The following is an 18,022-nucleotide window of genomic DNA, read 5'->3' as shown; positions in this document are numbered from 1 at the left end:
TTCCATTGGAACAAAGTGGTGAGGGGGGGGGTGTCGGGAAAAGAAAGTGCTGCAGATTTAACAAAGCACGATGAAAACACAGAGCTTAAAATGACACAACACGCTTCTTTTGGTACACGGCTGTTATCATCATGGATTAATTCTATCGCCTTTTTTTCATTTCCGCTAATCGTCTGACAAAATTTCTGTGGGTTCGTTGCAAGCAGGGAGGGAAGCGTTCGTTGATAATCAGTTTCTTTTGCGACGGATAATGCGCGAGCGTACTCGTCAGCTGCGTGAAGATAAGCGGACCACTTTTCCGAGTTGTTAGCTTTGCCCTTCGAAAAATTCGTTTCTTTTTGTTGAGTAGTCGTTTTAGTGTAAGCGTGAACCAAGGGGACTTTGCGTTTTGCCTAATTCTGCGGAGTGGAATATAACGATTGGTAAGTTCTGCTACCTTCTGCCTAAACAAATTCCAGTTTTGTTGCACGGATCTTTCCAGAAAATTCGAAAGGTAATCGTTTAGGAAAACCTGAAAGTCATTATTACTTGAAACATAGTCAGCTCTTTTGTAGTCCCTAAAAACTTTTGAGCTATCACTTCTTTTAGTTGTTTTAGTCATGTTAAAATGAATAGCTAGATGGTCGCTTACGCCCGGAATAACTGATAGGGATTTAATTAAGGCGGGATGCGTGGTCAGCACTGTCTAGAACTGTGGAGGTAGACAAGGCAATGCGGGTTGGAGCATTAACCAGCTGGGTAAGGTTAAAGTCTGAACACACGTCAAGAAAGGCAACACTGTCAGCAGAAAGTTTTGGATATTGTTGGAAAAGGGGGGAGGACCACGAAACATTAGAGAAGTTAAAATCACCTAGGAGAAACATAGGCGCAGCCGGAAACCTTACTCGCAACTTATTTAGGACATCGTGTAAATCATTTGCGAAGCCGGTAGTTAGGTTAGGAGGCCGGTAGCAGCCACAAACAATGCTATCTTTGTGGTTAATGCGTACACACGCAACAACAATTTCAAGCGGCGAAACAACAGGCACATTGAACGAGCTGATCTCGTCGCTAATAGCAATCAATACGCCGGCCCCGCACCTCGTACCCCGGTCACAGCGGTGGAACTTAAACTTTTTTGAACAGTTAAATATTTCGTGATTTTCTATTTTCGCGGACAGCCAGGTTTAAGTTACTATGATGACATCAGATAGACATGTATCTATTAGTGCAGATAGGGCATCACGCTTATTAGTAACACTTTGAGAATTACATAGTAAAAAAGAAAATTCATGTGCTCGAAAATGCTTATCTAGCTATCGTGGTGAAGGAGGAGCGCTGGTCCCTGCGCTGTCTGCGTTTGTTGCTTGGGGGGCAACGTGTACGGGGGTATCATAAATAGGCCCAGCCTCAGTTACACGATCGGTGACCGGACAATAAACGTAGGCTTTCTTGTTAATTAGTATCTTGTTATACTTGAGGTAATATGGCTACCCAGTGGTTTTCGCGAAATTTAAAAGCTTTTTCTGGATGCTGCGCGTGGCCTTGCAGAAATCTTCGCTAACTGACACGGGGGTGCTACGAAGCATAGATTTCTTAGCAAAGACACCTTTTCTTGTTTTGAAAGAACTAAAACGAACAATGACAGGTCGACATTTGTTCTGCACAAAGGTTCCAATCCTGTGTGCACGGGAGATGGCTTCATTAAGAAGTTCCAGTTTAAGGGACTCAGACAGGATTTCACGGACTTTTAGCTCAGACTCAGCCCAGGTTTCTGAGACAGAATCTAATAGCCCATAAAAAACTAGGTTATCCCTACGAGAGCGATCCTCGAAGTCATCAAGCCGTGAACTGAGAGCGGCACGTTCGTGTCGCACGGCAGCCGTTACGAGACCTTGCATCTGTGTATCGTCTGGAACGCTCTCGAGGGAAGTAACCTTCTGTTCAAGTACAGTTAGTCGAGCGGTTAAATCTGTTAGTTTGGAATCAAGTAGCAACTGGTTTTCTTTAACATCGTTAATAGACTTCTGCAAGTTGTCATGACGCTCATCCAAGTGTGCGGTTAGTTTGCTGATGGCGGCTAATACTTCGCTATTTGGACCAGGGTTCTGTTCTATATCCCCGCAAAGAAGAAGTTCCTTTACAACGAGAAAACAATCTGCGATTATATCAAGCAACACATGTGGGCATGGAAGGAGCAGCAGACAATAGCTACTAGATCGCTTAGCGTTATAATCTTGGGAGGGACCAACCTGGACGAAAAGCAAAAAGTGGTTGGATGAGACCATTGTGGCGGCCGCTCCGTTCCACTGCCCACTGAGGTGCGCGGTGCAAGGCTGGCTGTATTTGTAGCTTTCTGGGTGGCTTGACGATGTCGATGCGGTTGGCTTGATAGCAGCTTGAGGGGTTTACCGGAACGGGAGGTTGAAGTGGCACCGGGCAACAACGGCTCGGTTCGGGCAGGCGAGGACACGTGCCGTGTGGCGTGCCAGGCGCATGTGGTTCCACGCAGACCGGCGAGCTCGTGCTGATGACTGCGAATAACTGGACGAAAAGCAAAAAGTGGTTGGATGAGACCATTGTGGCGGCCGCTCCGTTCCACTGCCCACATATTTACATATGACCTGGAGTCATCACGTACACTGTCTTGCTGGGGGAGGGGGGGGGGGGGAATCCGACTGTCACCTGCTCGTGGTCCCCCCTGCCAGCTGGCTGGGCGAAGGCGGTTTCGGCTGCCTAGCTTTGGTCGGTTGCCAACGGCAGCGGTGGGTGGGTGCCAGGTCTCACCCGGGGATGCAAAACCCCAAGGGAGTGGCAGCGACTCCCTGGAACTGTATGGGCCAGTTCCTTGCCCCAGAGCCGATGCTGGACGCGGAGGCAGGCCCGGACAGCCTGGGTGGCTACCGAGGTTGGCTCTGGGAACTTGGCTTAAAAGCGGTGAAAAAGGATCCCTTATTAAGGGACCGCCGCAGTCACCCCACGCGGGCACGACTGCTCGCTGCCGACACGAAGGTTCCTGGACAACAGGATCCAGGGCCTTCGATAGGTGCTCATGATGGCCAAGGTCTCTGGCCTTTAGTAGCGACCAGTCTAGGAGGCGCGCACTTGCTAGGACCGAGGAAAGAGGGATCGGCTCACTTCTTAGGGAAGCTTCTCGTACTCAGTATCGGGAGTAGGGCTGGTCGTACTCTATTCGGATTACTCCTTCCACCTGATGACTGCTGCCCGTATGGGGAGGTTCCCTGGTGGGTGAGTGGTTGGCATAGGAGCACATTAGAGGCCCACCGAAACTCTACAAGTCACATAGGCTTTCCTATGGAGATAGGTGATCCAGGTGCACATAGGGATCGACAGATGCGTACAGGGTACAGTTACCCCGTCTGTCGGACAGTTAGCTTTACCAGTATCCGAAACCGTCGAGGCGAGGGGGATTAGTACCTATGTAGGCTGGGCAGGTGTCTCTTGAGTACTCGGGGGACCTGGTGGGTGTTAGCCGGGGGGCTGGTTGTGAAAAGGGTCCGGAGACTAGGTGTCGTCACTCCGTCGCAGGTTCTCCCTGTTCTTCGATGTCGGAGCTCAGATGGTCGGAACCTATAGTGGGGTCCGCTGAATTCCAATTGGAACCGTCTGACGCCAATCCTGAGTTATCAGGCCTATTTTAGGAGTCAGACATCTAAGGATTAGAACAAAACCTCGCTGTCCCTATTCCCACCCATCTTCCCATAACCCATTCCTTATTACCACCATCCGCATCCCTCATCCCAACCTTTCCTGCTACCGTCCCAGGGGAGATCAGGGGAGTCTCCCCGGGCCCGCTCTCCTAGCTGTGGTGTCGCTGTATAGCATTTTTCCCTTTTATTTTCCACCTTTGGTGGGTATTTCCTTCTCTTCAAAACTCTAGTTGACTTCGGTCCAGTTTGTTTGTTTTTAATTGGCGTCACCCGTGATACGTATGTGGTACGGGTTGGGCTTTTATTTTATATTATAGCCCTTTAGCTTCATGTCTTGCTGGCAAACTTTCCGAAATCGTAGGTACACTTTTTCGCCTTAGGTACCTCCCTTGCAAAATCAAATTACTGATTTACAATGCCTTATTTTTCAGTTCACTAAGTTACTGCAAACTTGTATGGGGTACAACATCAGCAACAAACTTAAATTGTCTCTTTCTACTTCAGAAAAAAGCAATTCGAAGAATTTGCAATAAGCCGTACGATTTTCCCACAGAACAGCTTTTCAGTGAGCTCAGGGTATTAAATCTTGTACACTTATTTTTGTATCATTTGGCATTACTGTACAACAGGGAACAAAAGAATAATCTAAACTATATTTGTAATATAGCTTCTCTGGGGCGTCATAATATTTGTTACAACACACGATCTCCTGATTTCTGGCAAATATCCCAATCAAGAACTAACTATGGAGTACAAATGCTACGCCACACATTACCAACCTTGTTAAATTATCTTATTGATCAAAACGTAAATCCTGGATCCCAATCAAACCTACTGGCATTTTACCTTGAGCAGTGATGTATACTTCGTCTGTGATTGTATTTCTTCCTAGGTATTTTTTTGAAATCTTATTCCTCCCACGTTTTTCCTGTTGCTATGTGGTGACAAAGGTGTAAATTCTTTTTAACTACAATATACTGGTTATTCTTGTTTGTATTTTATTTCTGTGGTGACAAAGATGTCAATTTGTTTTGATTACATTGTACTGGTGATTTCTTGTTTGAATTTTTATTTTTACTTCTCTTCTCTTTTTCTTTTCTAATTTTTTTCTCGTCCCGCTGTCTTGCTGCCCTGTGTGTCTACCGGGCTTTTGGGCTGGCCAAGTTGCCTGCGAGAACTTTTTCCCAAATCGTCCGTCGTACTGTTTTTGTAAGCTTTACGAGAAAATAGTCATTCATTCATTCATTCAAGGTTTAGCTGAAGATCAGTCGTAAATTTAAAAGTTGTGTTTCGCATGAAAGCCCTGCACGAAAACGATACTGCTTATGAAAGAAGAAAGAGTGATTATCGAGGTGGAAAGCAACATGGGAATATATTATATGTTCCAGAAGTTTGCAAGCGATGCAGGCTAGTGAAATGGGGTGATGGTAAATGAGTCAGATTGCTTGTCAGTCTTAAAAACCGGCACAACCTTTCATGATTTCCAATCATCTGCAATTGAACCTTGGGCTGGATAAAAATTATCTGCAAAAATTGACTTAATATGCTATTAGTAGCCTTCAAGACCGGCGGAATGTTGTCAGGTCCGGGATAGCTGGATATTTTTAATTTCTCTATCAGATTGCTGATGCCTTCAGAGTTAATGTCAACGGGCGGAATTCGTGAAAATCTGGATCTCAGTAAGACTGGAATATTACGAGGTGGTTCAGAAGTGAAAACTGAATTAAAGTGAGTATTCATAACGTCTGCCAGCTGCGGGAGAAGAACGTGTGAACCGTCGGGGTTGATTAATGAGATGTTGTGCGAGGTATTTTTGGGAATTCAGAAGTTTCCAAAATTTTTTGGGAATAGTACGGACAACGTTAAGCAAGTCATCATGAAAAAATGTCTTTTTTTAGCGCTTCAGCAGGCGAGTGTATTCACGAAGGCATGCAAATATCTGCTCCATTTGGATATTGACGCCAAGCTTTTAGCAGCGCTAAAAAGACGTTTTTTTCTTTTGCGATAGTTTCCTTAAAAGATTGGAATACCAAGGCCTCTGAGCATCGCTTGGAACACGAAAAAGGGGGACGTGGTTATCGATAAGGGCTAATAATTTCTGCTTGAACAATAACCAGTTTTGGTCAGCTGTTCGGGTACAGGCAGACAGGATGAAGGAGACCAAAAATGTAATAAGTTCCGAGTTAATCGTCGACAAGTCGGCATTGTTAAAGTCCCATATTAATTTTTTCGAAGGTCCTCGCGAAGGTAAGGCAATCGACAGTGAAAACAATACCACATTATGGTCACTTAGACCGGGAATGCATGACACTGATTGAATTAGATCTGGGTTAGAAACAAGAACACGGTCAAGAGTGTTTGTGCCATGAGTTGGCTTTGTGACTGATTGGGATAAATTAGAAAGGAGACACAGTTAGAAGAAATCTTTAGATTGCCGTGGATTAGCGCACAAGTTATCCCATACGATATGAGGGTAATTGAAGTCCACCCAAAGCCAGAAGTTAGTGCGAGGGAAGCGGGATGTCAGATCACAATTACCCCACCTTCCCGCGAGGGGAACCCTGTGGAGATGCGACGCATCTTGGGGGTTCACGTGGTGTTTCCGTTGGGTTGATTCTCTAATTGCGTGAAACGTGTGAGGAACGCGTATGATGTATTCTTTATTTAACACGCGGCGTAACGTTAACTATGACGGCCTTGTGGTCGCTGAAGTGTACAGGTAGTGGATGGTGAATTAACGGGACCACTGCGCAACTTGCAGCGAAGATCAAGTCTATGCTCGTGCCCGAAATCGCAACGCCGGTGCTGAAACGACCGCGGCTATGACGCAACGTGGCGCGGCTATGACGCAACACAATCCAACACAATCCACTTTAATCCAATCCAATCCAATACAAATCCTAGCCAAGCCTAGCCAATCCAAGCCAACCCAATCGAATCCAATCCAATGCACCTCGCGAGAGAGTGTTCGCTAACGGAGAGGAGAGGGGGTGAGAGGCGGAGAGCGCAGCTCGCGCGGCGAGGAGAATGGGTGAGGGGTGTGGACGGACAACAACAACGCCGTATGGAGGGACAAGGCGAGTGAATGAGATGCAGTCGCATCTAAAAAAGATCAGAGGGGTTGCAGTCAGGTGGGCGATAACAGGCTACGAGAATGTTTTTGAACGTGGGGAGGATTGTTTCAATGCAAAGAAGACCTTTTAAGAGCTAGAATAAAAAAGAAATGCCGCGAGAACATCGCTTCCACCGCCTCAAATAGCCACCCTCCGGTACTTACCCTAGCGGAACCGCTGCAAAAAGAAACGAGCGTCACAGTTGTTGAGATGTTTCCCACGTTGAAAACGCACGTTTTCCAGCATAGTTATATCTTTTCCAGCTTTAGGCTGGCTATACAATTCCCGTAAGACAAATTCCCCTTCTGCTGCAGTGGCAATCCCATTGCACCCCTGCCATATCGCTTCTCGGCGGCGCCAACAGAGGCCACCGCAGCGCAATGCAAAAGGTGGATTGCGTAAGAGCGCAAAGTGCGAGCCATTAAAAATAATGGCGGCGCCTGCAAGCGCATCCGCATCTACAGGGTCCTGGAAAAGGTCAGGTGTGATTTGAGGCCGGCCGTTGCTGAAATGGAAAAACAGTTCTGTTTCCGTTCTTTCACTTCCAGCTACAGCAGTCGGTCGCCTTTTTTGCCGCCGTATACGCATGCATGAAGAAGAAACAGCCAACGTACGAAAGCAGCTGCCCATGCAAAGCTGTCCGCCCGCGTGCGTCGTGCGACGCTGGCTGCGCTCAGGCGTGGTGGAAACATGCACTCTGCACGCCGCCTTCAACAAAGGGGGAGCCGTGGGGAAACAAGAGCAATGTCGCGGGAGCATATGTTGCTTTTGTTACTTCCTTTGGTCCCATTCATGCCCAGGATCAAACATTAAGTTCCCTAATTCTGCACCTACCGCCCCCCTCTTGACGCGTTTGGTCTTAGGGGTAGCATGTGTTGTTCGCGAGGTCTCAATGCGGCGGATTTTCAGCAGTTATGGCTAAGAGCAAATGCTGGAAAACATACGTAAGGATTACTCGCTAAGACACCGTTAAAACGCGAGAGCCATTTTTTACATCACACCCTTAACTGGGCGAAAAAGCGTAAGCGATCAAATCAACTCGCAGCCAGTCTGCTGGTTTTAAAAGGTCAGAATTAGTGTCACTAGATAAGGTGTCAGAGTACCGCCACTCAGGCACGCAAGTCTGCAACGGCGGCCATTTCGGTGTTTATCAGTGTTGCCAGATTGCCGCTATAACGGCCTCGCCGCTAGCTTCGACCGGGTCGTTTGTTAGCAACACTGCCGAAGATGCAGATGCAGCAAAACGGCATCTTTGGATCCACATCTGCTGATGAAATGCATCTTCACGCGTTATCTTTGATTCGCGTCCGTAAGACGCCAGTCGCGCTTAGCCACAGAGCACGCAGGACAAGTAATAAGCCCTCCAGAGTTGAACAACAACACCAAAATCGCAACTAAATCGCGGTGCTTATGAACCATGGAAGAGTAAACAAATGTCACGTAAGGCGAACTGACCAATGGTCGAGGCGGCGGCACGGAACAATAGGAGAAAAGAGTGCCAATACTCTGTACCATTATCTAGTGACACTAGTTGGAATGTAGTGAGGAGCTTCGTCTCATGCTGCTAGAGCCCAATGTTCTTTCAACAATTACACCCGTGAGAGAGTGAAGGATGCGAAAAAATGTTTTGAGAAATTCTCCATTTTACCTCAGGGCAGCAGAGGTATCGAACGGGCTTTTGTTGCCATCGGTGACGAAACAGTAGGAACAAGACAGGAGGGGAAGCGTGCCTTACTAGGGCGGTCAGACAATCTCACAAGCGCTTGGCCTAAGCTAGTGGCATCTGTCATGGGAAAAGGAATTCTGGATGCTGTCACTTTGGTCACCAGGGACCGCTACCCCGTTCCTTGCTGTCGCAGCTACAAGGCTTTGAATTCTGCCTTGATTTGTATTGTGACAGCAAGAGAGCTTGCCGCAATGGGTCGTTTCCCTCGTATATTCTTGCTCCATGCTATAGGTAAATCAAACCAATGTCTAAAAGCGGTTTCACAGGGTTTTATCCTGATTTACCTGATGGGACACTGAGGATTTGGGGCAAATAACTTGTTTTTACCGATTTCTCAATTGCTATTCAGTCCGTAGATGAATATATCAGCTTCGTTTCCGCTTACAAACGTCACGCCTACAAGTGCCTGAAAACTGATTTAAGTATGTTGTCCTAACCATATAAAGGGTCAGCGGAATTTTAAAATTACACCCCTCAGAAAATGCAATGCAATTCAATTTTATCGCGTTCGCATAACTCGCGCGTCATCTGTTGAAACAGCGCACCCCGTCCTGTGTATACGTATTACTGATAGTTTTTCATAACATCGACTGAGATAAACCTTCCCATGCGTATGCAGTCGTTTCAGAACAGAAACGCCGTACAATTTTTCCCGGCATTGTTCCAAGGGAACACGAACTCCAGCATGCACTGGCACCAGGCGGGAATTCGTAATTGGGAGCAACTCCGCGGTGAAGCGGTTATGAAAAGAAAGGAAACCTAATAGTATCTGTTATAGCGAGGGGCATATTGGCCCACCCGGGAATCGCGGGGAACTGAAGCTGCCGGTAGCGGTTTACGGGGGTAAGGCTCACGTGAGGCCGGGACATAGTCGCGTTCGCATCGGCGAGCAAATGACATTTAGCGGAAACGTCCCTTGGTAACTGCATAAGTTCTACGGCTGTAATACTGTATGCTGAAATTATGACTCGTGTAGGACTCATTCCACGTCCATAAAACACGTTCCTAAGACTAAGGTTACAACGCGTTCCCTAAGTTTCCCTTTAGTGAGATGCAGCCGTGGATCCCTGAGGGTCGGGAGGGCGCGCTCGTCTTGAATTGCGGGTTCTCAGGGTTCATTCCCATTCGGAGCCAAATTTCCCCAAATTTATGCGGTGTCGGCCATTTTGCCTGCCGTCTCTCGGTTACGATGCCGACGACGCTGAGTTTTCCACTTACTGCCACAACTAAAGCTTCCGCATTAAAAGTGAACTCACTGAATCTGTACGACAGACAGTGATGTTAGCGTTTTAAATCTTGAAGACGCGGCTTGCCCAGTACATGCATGAGGCAGCTAGCGAGTCAGTTGCAGCCTAGAAGAGTCCGAGTTTTGGTTTGAGTGCGCACATGGGCCGGCCTAATTTTATCGGATGGTTGTTGGTATGAGCAAACTGGGACAGCGAGAGCCGCTCCACGTCCACCGAGCCATCCAGGACGGAGCACAGAGGCATGGACGATTGCATACTCTGTTTTGCTTCTATGATCGGCGTGCGGGCATAAACGGAGAGCTTTCAAGGAGGCTACAGCGGCCGCTCAGGAAGGCCGGCGCGCAAAAAAAGGAAGGAAGGAAGTGGGGAGGGAGGGCGCATCCACAGCGTCCCGCAGTATCCTCGGGTAATTGGATTTCTCGGCTGTCGCGAAATTGAATCCTTGCGCTGCGCCGGCCGAGGCGAAGAGGCGAGCGAAGTAAAAGGAACAGCCGAAGAATCTCCTTGCCGGTGCCCACCCCCTGCAGGCTTTGTCGCAGCATTGAAGAAGAAAGGATGGAGGAGAAGAACGCGGAAGCGGGGAACGAACGGGCACGGCACGTGTGCTTGCGTGGGCGGCGTGATGGTCCTTGTGTGCGCTTGTGCATGTGCGTGTGCGTGTGTTTGTGTGTGTGCGTGCGTGTGCGTGTGCGTGTGTGTTTGTGCGCGTGTGTACGCGCGTGCTTACACATGCTTGCCGTGCATGTGGGGGAGACAAGATAACAGAAAATGCCAGAGGATATAAAAGCTAAAAGAAGTTCGGGCAGTTCAGAGAGGACCGAGAAATATGAAACTAACAGAAGAATAGCCGCATGAATATCCTCCTAGCAATGAAGAGCAGTAGAAAGCAGGAAGTTCCGGCACAGTTTTCCTCTCTACCACTCTTACAGCAGCTCCACCTCTCTTGCTCATTGTCTTGCTCCCCTGCTCTCTTTCTCGCGTAACAGGACTGTGGCTGCAGTTCACTTCATTACTTTCGCGATACTTTCACTGCGCCGCGGCAATTCACTTATTATTCCTTTTGGGGGCGCCTGCCGTAGGAGGAAATAATTTCTTGCGCCCTATCCGCCAGTCGGCTTTGAGAAAACAAGGGGGGCCAGGGCAATCCCCGTCTCAAAGAAATAGCCCGCAGGGAGAGCCCCAGAAATGGCAAGAGTAGCTGACGTAGTCACCGGCGGCGGACGGACTTATTCCCGCGCACTGAGTATCGGCACTCACGGCGGAGCGGATGACCCACCATTTTTCAAAAACTCCCGCTGCCCAGGATTCGCCCCGTGCCTCCAGCACGAAAAAAATCGTGCTCCTCGAAACAATGACTCGAGCCGTCGTCCAAGAGGACGGAATGTCTTCATTTATGCTGCTCCTCTCCTGGCTAGTCAAGACGGATTGACTTTCCTGTGCATGGGACCAAGTTTTTGTTTCTAACGAGGCATCTGTCGTAATACGTGACCAGACGTAAAAGTCAACAACAGCACGGGTAGTTGAGCACTACAACCCGCTGAGCAAGCCAACAAGCGTCGGAGAGGGCGAGCACAAGGCGGCAGGGGCGTCCGCCATTAACCTAAGAGCCAAACGCAGAAAGTGGGCGGGGACTCGCCAAGCTGCGACTGCAATGAGCACACAGTTTGGAAGTGAGGGGCACATTGAGGCAGAGTGGAAGAAGACCGAGTCACGTGTGCGCGGGCCGACAATCGTGCGCTGCGAACGTGGGTAATCGGTTCGCGGCCGGCATTTCAAGCGCACGTGCCTTCTATATCGGTTCGCAGCCACTCGTGCGCGTGCGCGCGGTCGCCGGCCGGCGAACAAGGCCTGGAGAACTTTTCAGGAGTCCAAATGACACCTCACATTTGTCTCGCGACAATATCTCAGGAGTCTTTTTTTTTTAATTAGTCCTATCCGCAAACCGCGGAACAAAGTAATACCCCTGCTACACTGGCATCAGACTATTATTCGAACCGAATGCCATTTGTCTCAAGTGAGAGAGAGAGAAACAACATCTTTATTGCCTGCGAGAGGTTACCTACTGTCGCCGGCCTCCTGGGGGGGGGAGGCAGCGTGTTCGGCCGCTGGCGTTCAAGGGCCGCCAGCGCAAGCTGAACGGCCTCCCGCTGTAGGTTGCAGTCTGTGCTGGCCACCGCACTGGCAAGACGTGGTGGCAGCGTGTCCATGAGTGGGTCTGTCTCTTGGCACTCCCATAAGACGTGCACCATGGTGGCTCGATCCCTGCCGCACACCGCACACACATCACTTTGGTATACCTCCGGGCATACATGCTTTGCGAGTACTGGCGTCCATGTTGCGCGTGCCTGCAGCTGTCGTAGCAGTACTGCCTCCCGTCGGGTGAGATTCCGGGTGAGATTCTCGATACCAGGTCAGCACCCCTTTATATGTGCCAACCGGTATCATCCCGTCATTGTCGCCTTCCGTAGGTCGAGGGCTCAGGGCAGTGCCGTGGCCGGTGAGCACATGCGCTGCTCGGTCTGCTTCCTCGTTACGGTTCGCACCCGTGCTCACTGGGCCCATATGCGCTGGGAACCACCTGATGGTCACTGGCACTAGTCGTTGTGGTAGGGCCCCGCACACCCTAGACGCTCACGAGGACACTTTGTTTGTAGCGAAGTTCATAACCGCACTACGCGAGTCGCTTAACACTTTTGTGCACTTTGGGTTAGTTAGGGCTAGTGTGATGGCCAGTTCTTCTGCTTGGTTGGAGTCCCGAGCCCGTACGCTGCCCGCCGTGTACAGCTCCCCTGAGGTCGCCGCGACCACGGCCACAGCGTACGTGCCCGGGCGGTCTGGGTATGCCGCCGAGTCGACATAGTATGCACCAGTGTCCGCGGCATATGTAGCGGTGAGGGCCTTTGCTCTGGCCAGGCGACGTTCTTGGTTCATCTCTGGGTCCATATGTTTGGGAATTGGTGGAACCTGCAGAAAGCGAAGCAGCGCGCGCGGCAGCGGCGATCGGTCCTTGTCCCCCTGCAGCCTCGTTTGAGAACCTATTCTTTGTAATATCGATCTGCCTGTCTTTGTCTGTGCTAGTCTTGTGAGTTGTGCTGTATGTTGTGCCTCTGCTATTTCGCTTAATGTGTTGTGTATTCCTAGCTCTAAGAGGCGCTCTGTATTAGTGTGTGTTGTGGGGTTAAAGAGGAGGTTAAAAGTAGATTGGTTTACTTTCCCCTGCAATAGCAAAACCGGCGACGAGAGAGACTAATCCGTCTTCGTCTTCTCGTTTCGTCCCGCTAGCAAGCTATCTCCCACCCCGCGGCTGCGCGCTGTGCCGCGCCAGCCGCGGCGGGCCGTGGCTCACCGGAACAAAGGAAGCGACAAGTGTTTTCGCTCATTGACATTTATTACAGGATAATAAACATTCAAAGAGCATGCAGGCTAGCTGGTTGACGGCGAGGATCTAGTTCCTCGCCCGGGCAATTTAGGGGAACCGAGAGGTTCGACTCACCGCGACAACAGTCATCTCCGGGGGCGCCTCAGCGCGCTCGCGTTTGCCTCGCTGGGACACCGATGGCAGCCATTGTCGCCCTCCTTTTTGCCCGATCCTCGAAGGAAGGAGGTCGCCAGGCGCGTCCTGACGCCTCGCTTCCCGAGCTCCGACTCCCCCCCGCAGCTCGCATCCCGCACGCGCTCGCCGGCTTAAAGACACTCCTACGGCGAGGAGGTAGATCCCCCTCGCCGACGTCTTGCCGAGCAAGTTCCCGCGAGGAGCAAGCGGTGTGGCGAAGCCGAACCAAAGGGAACGCGCTAGGTTGGAGGGATGTGGGAACGCGACCTTAGCGCGTTCCCTTTGGTTCGGCTTCGCCACACCGCTTGCTCCTCGCGGGAACTTGCTCGGCAAGACGTCGGCGAGGGGGATCTACCTCCTCGCCGTAGGAGTGTCTTTAAGCCGGCGAGAGCGCGCGGGATGCGAGCTGCGGGGAGAGTCGGAGCTCGGGAAGCGAGGCGAGAGGACGTGCCTAGCGACCTCCTTCCTTCGAGGATCGGGCAAAAAGGAGGGCGACAATGGCTGCCTTGTCCCAGCGAGGCAAACGCGAGCGCGCTGAGGCGCCCCTGGAGATGACTGTTGTCGCGGTGAGTCGAACCTCTCGATTCCCTTAAATTGCCCGGGCGAGGAACTAGATCCTCGCCGTCAACCCGCTAGCCTGCATGCTCTTTGAATGTTTATTATCCCGTAATAAATGTCAATGAGCGAAAACACTTGTCGCTTCCTTTGTTCCGGTGAGCCACGGCCCGCCGCGGCTGGCGCGGCACAGCGCGCAGCCGCGGGGTGGGAGATAGCTTGCTAGCGGGGCGAAACGAGAAGACGAAGACGGATTAGTCTCTCTCGTCGCCGGTTTTGCTATTGCAGGGGAAGGCAAACCAAGTCTACTTTACCCCTCATATATCCCACATCTGGCGCATCAACGTGGGGCTGGCTCTCGGAACATGGAACATGTCTTTGTTCGGTGTGAGAAAAGTTCTTTGTCCGAACCTGACAAGTGTTACTGCTAGCGTGAATCAGATCGCTAGCGGAGGCAGGCGTACTTTCTTGAGAGCGGAGTAAACGTTGCTACATCGTGCTAGAACATGTGAGCGCCGAGTTTTCTCAGTGCGCCGTTTAGGCGGGACGTTTCTGCCGCGGCAAATTGAGGCATTGAAATTTTGATGTCCAGCACCCATGACGCGCTAGGGCATAAGGTCCGCGCTGTAATTGCAAGCCCGAAGTGAGCGAGTACGGAAGCTGCGTTGTTTGGCCCGATTTTCTTTTCTCTGCTGTCTCTTTTATCGACTCCGGGAGTCGGGCTCTGGGAGCCGTGTGGCCAAGGGTCACGGGTGCCGTATGGGCTGTCTGGTATTGCGGCTCGGCACCGGGCGTTCCGACATCGCAAGACGCGATGGGCGCCGCCGCTCATTAAGCTGTTTGTATTGCAGCGAGCGGGTAGGGCCGACGACAAAGCCGATGTCTCCTTCACGGCTGTGCGAATGGGGCAGTAGAGCAAGCCTCTGGGTTGCCGGTCGTTGTCAAAGATGCGTGTTGCCCGAAGGCTTTTCGGAGCCGGCACCGCGTGGGAGAGGGCACGACCGAGGAGGACGTGGCTCGGTAGCAGACGGACGGGAAACGGCCCCTCTTCTCCACTGAATGACGGGGTGCGTGTCGTCGGAATGCTTGTTTTAAGTGGTTCTGCACGTAGCGGGGAAAAAAATCTCCTTCGCCTCGAGAAAGTGAGTTTTTGTGCGCTGTCGGAAACCGTCTTTTGACAGCCGCAATTGTTTAGCGTCGTGCCACGCGGCCGATGCTGAGGAATAGCATTTCTTCCTTGCCTGACTTCATGGCTTGCGGGAATGCCGATGTGATACGCAATGCGAGTTGAGTCACCCAGGCTTGCTTGCTACGCGATGTCTGTGATGCCACCTGCTGCTCCGGGTCGGCGAGCGTTCGAGAGCTGGGGACCACTGGCGGCTGCCCTGGCGTGGCAGCTACTTGGAGGCGGCCTAGACGCGGCGCCGTGGGAGCTCCCTACGGCTGGTGTCTTCCTCCATGGAGGGCGTGTTGGTGCGGGCGGCGCCGTCGTGTGCTTCATGGCTTGGCGTCACTTCGGTGCTGGGCCGCACTTTGCGGTCGCGGGGCTCCTGGACCAGCTGATACGTCCTCGGTGCGTCCGGGCTGACAGCAGCAGCTGTACGGACGTCATCTATCAGCGCAGTCGCTACACTTGCTCGGGCTGGCTTCAGCACTACGCTTCGAGACGCTGGCCTGCTGTCTTCGCCCAGGGCCGGACGGGACCTGCTGATCACCACCACCGACTGAGAAGGGCGCCAGTGCGAGTGACAATTGCTCGATCTGGCCTACGCTGCGCTACGTCGAACCCTGGGCTGAGAACTCTGCAGCCCGGGGTGCATTGGTGTTGCTTGTGCCTTCTCGGTGGGACGAAATTCAGGCAGCCCCTGACACCGCTGTCGACGACAAAACAAGACTGCATCTGTGCATGACATGCGTGTTCGAACAACCTCGGTGTTACCTGCGACACCTGAGCGTTAGATTATGCATTTGGCTGACGATGCATGTTTGATGACGGCGAGTGCGAGGACAGCTACTGCGCGGGGCGAACCTTCCTGCTTTGTTTAGGTTTATGAACATTGCGTCTAGATGTCCCTGCGTGCTATTCTTTCCACCGTACGGAAACGTTTAAGGTTGGAGGGATGTGGGAACGCGACCTTAGCGCGTTCCCTTTGGTTCGGCTTCGCCACACCGCTTGCTCCTCGCGGGAACTTGCTCGGCAAGACGTCGGCGAGGGGGATCTACCTCCTCGCCGTAGGAGTGTCTTTAAGCCGGCGAGCGCGTGCGGGATGCGAGCTGCGGGGGGGAGTCGGAGCTCGGGAAGCGAGGCGTCAGGACGCGCCTGGCGACCTCCTTCCTTCGAGGATCGGGCAAAAAGGAGGGCGACAATGGCTGCCATCGGTGTCCCAGCGAGGCAAACGCGAGCGCGCTGAGGCGCCCCCGGAGATGACTGTTGTCGCGGTGAGTCGAACCTCTCGATTCCCCTAAATTGCCCGGGCGAGGAACTAGATCCTCGCCGTCAACCAGCTAGCCTGCATGCTCTTTGAATGTTTATTATCCTGTAATAAATGTCAATGAGCGAAAACACTTGTCGCTTCCTTTGTTCCGGTGAGCCACGGCCCGCCGCGGCTGGCGCGGCACAGCGCGCAGCCGCGGGGTGGGAGATAGCTTGCTAGCGGGGCGAAACGAGAAGACGAAGACGGATTAGTCTCTCTCGTCGCCGGTTTTGCTATTGCAGGGGAAAGTAAACCAATCTACTTTTAACCTCCTCTTTAACCCCACATCTCCGTGGCTCGACGGAACAAAGGAAGCGACAAGTGTTTTCGCTCATTGACATTTATTACTGAATAACAAACATCCAAAGAGCATGCAGGCTAGCTGGTTGACGGCGAGGATCTAGTTCCTCGCCCGGGCAATTTAGGGGAATCGAGAGGTTCGACTCACCGCGACAACAGTCATCTCCGGGGGCGCCTCAGCGCGCTCGCGTTTGCCTCGCTGGGACACCGATGGCAGCCATTGTCGCCCTCCTTTTTGCCCGATCCTCGAAGGAAGGAGGTCGCCAGGCGCGTCCTGACGCCTCGCTTCCCGAGCTCCGACTCCCCCCCGCAGCTCGCATCCCGCACGCGCTCGCCGGCTTAAAGACACTCCTACGGCGAGGAGGTAGTTCCCCCTCGCCGACGTCTTGCCGAGCAAGTTCCCGCGAGGAGCAAGCGGTGTGGCGAAGCCGAACCAAAGGGAACGCGCTAAGGTCGCGTTCCCACAGTGTATAAATGCCTAGTGCCGTCTTATATGCTTTGCGTATCAGCACATCAACCTTTCGGCTCTCCGCTGTTGTCCAGTCGTGGAAAGCCACGACATAGGCCACGTGGCTGATCGCAAACGACTGCACCAGCTTCAGGAGGTTGCCTTCCTTCATCCCTGCATGCCTCGTTGCCACCTTCTTGATAAGCCTTACGGCTGTTAATATTTTCGTTTCCAGCTTTGTGATGGTAAGGCCATTGTGCCCAAGCGCATCGACGTGTAGACCAAGGATACGCAGCGTCTTCGTTCGCGGGATGGTCATCCCATCGTGCGTCCGGAGGTTGATATTGGGTTCAGTCTTGTTTCCTCGGCTTTTTCGTTTTGGTGGTATGATCAGGAGCTCTGACTTTGTCGGGGAACACGTGAGGCCTGTGCCTTGCAGTTGGTCTTCGATGTCATCGATGGCGCGCTGCAGCGACGCCTCGATCTCGCCGTCACTGCCGCCGGACACCCACAGCGTGATGTCGTCTGCGTAGATGGTGTGTCCGACATTCGGGATGTTCTGTAGTCGTTTGGCCACCCCGATCATCACTATGTTAAACAGTGTCGGCGAGATCACGGCGCCCTGTGGTGTACCAGTGCTCCTAAGTTTTTTCTTGGGCAGTTCAATGTCTCCGGCTACGATTGTTGCGGTGCGGTCTGTCAGGAAGTCACGGATGTATGAGAAAGAGCGTTCTCCCATGTTGAGGCGCGAAACTTGTTGGAGGATGGCTGAGTGACGGATCTTATCAAACGCGCTTTGCAGGTCCAGGCCCAACACTGCTCGGTTGTCCATAGAGCTGATTGGTTGGTCCAAGACTTCGTGTTTGATGAGCAGCATGGCATCCTGTGTGCTGAGCCTGGCCCGGAAACCCAGCATTGTGTCTGGGTAGAGGCCTTTTTCTTCTAGGTATGCTTGC

General features: G+C 51.9%; 1 pseudogene; it reads right to left on the bottom strand.

Annotated features, from left to right (window-relative positions):
* Window positions 1–1,295: 1,295 nt before the first annotated feature.
* LOC144164806 (uncharacterized) lies at window positions 1,296–17,238 on the bottom strand (annotated as a pseudogene).
* Between the last annotated feature and the right edge of the window lie 784 nt (window positions 17,239–18,022).

Source organism: Haemaphysalis longicornis, unplaced genomic scaffold (assembly GCF_048455015.1).
Source record: "Haemaphysalis longicornis isolate Haplotype H1 unplaced genomic scaffold, Haemaphysalis longicornis Haplotype H1 scaffold_14, whole genome shotgun sequence".
Classification (NCBI taxonomy): domain Eukaryota; kingdom Metazoa; phylum Arthropoda; class Arachnida; order Ixodida; family Ixodidae; genus Haemaphysalis; species Haemaphysalis longicornis.
Note: the sequence above shows the minus strand (reverse complement) of the source record. Positions and strands in the feature narration are given on the sequence as shown.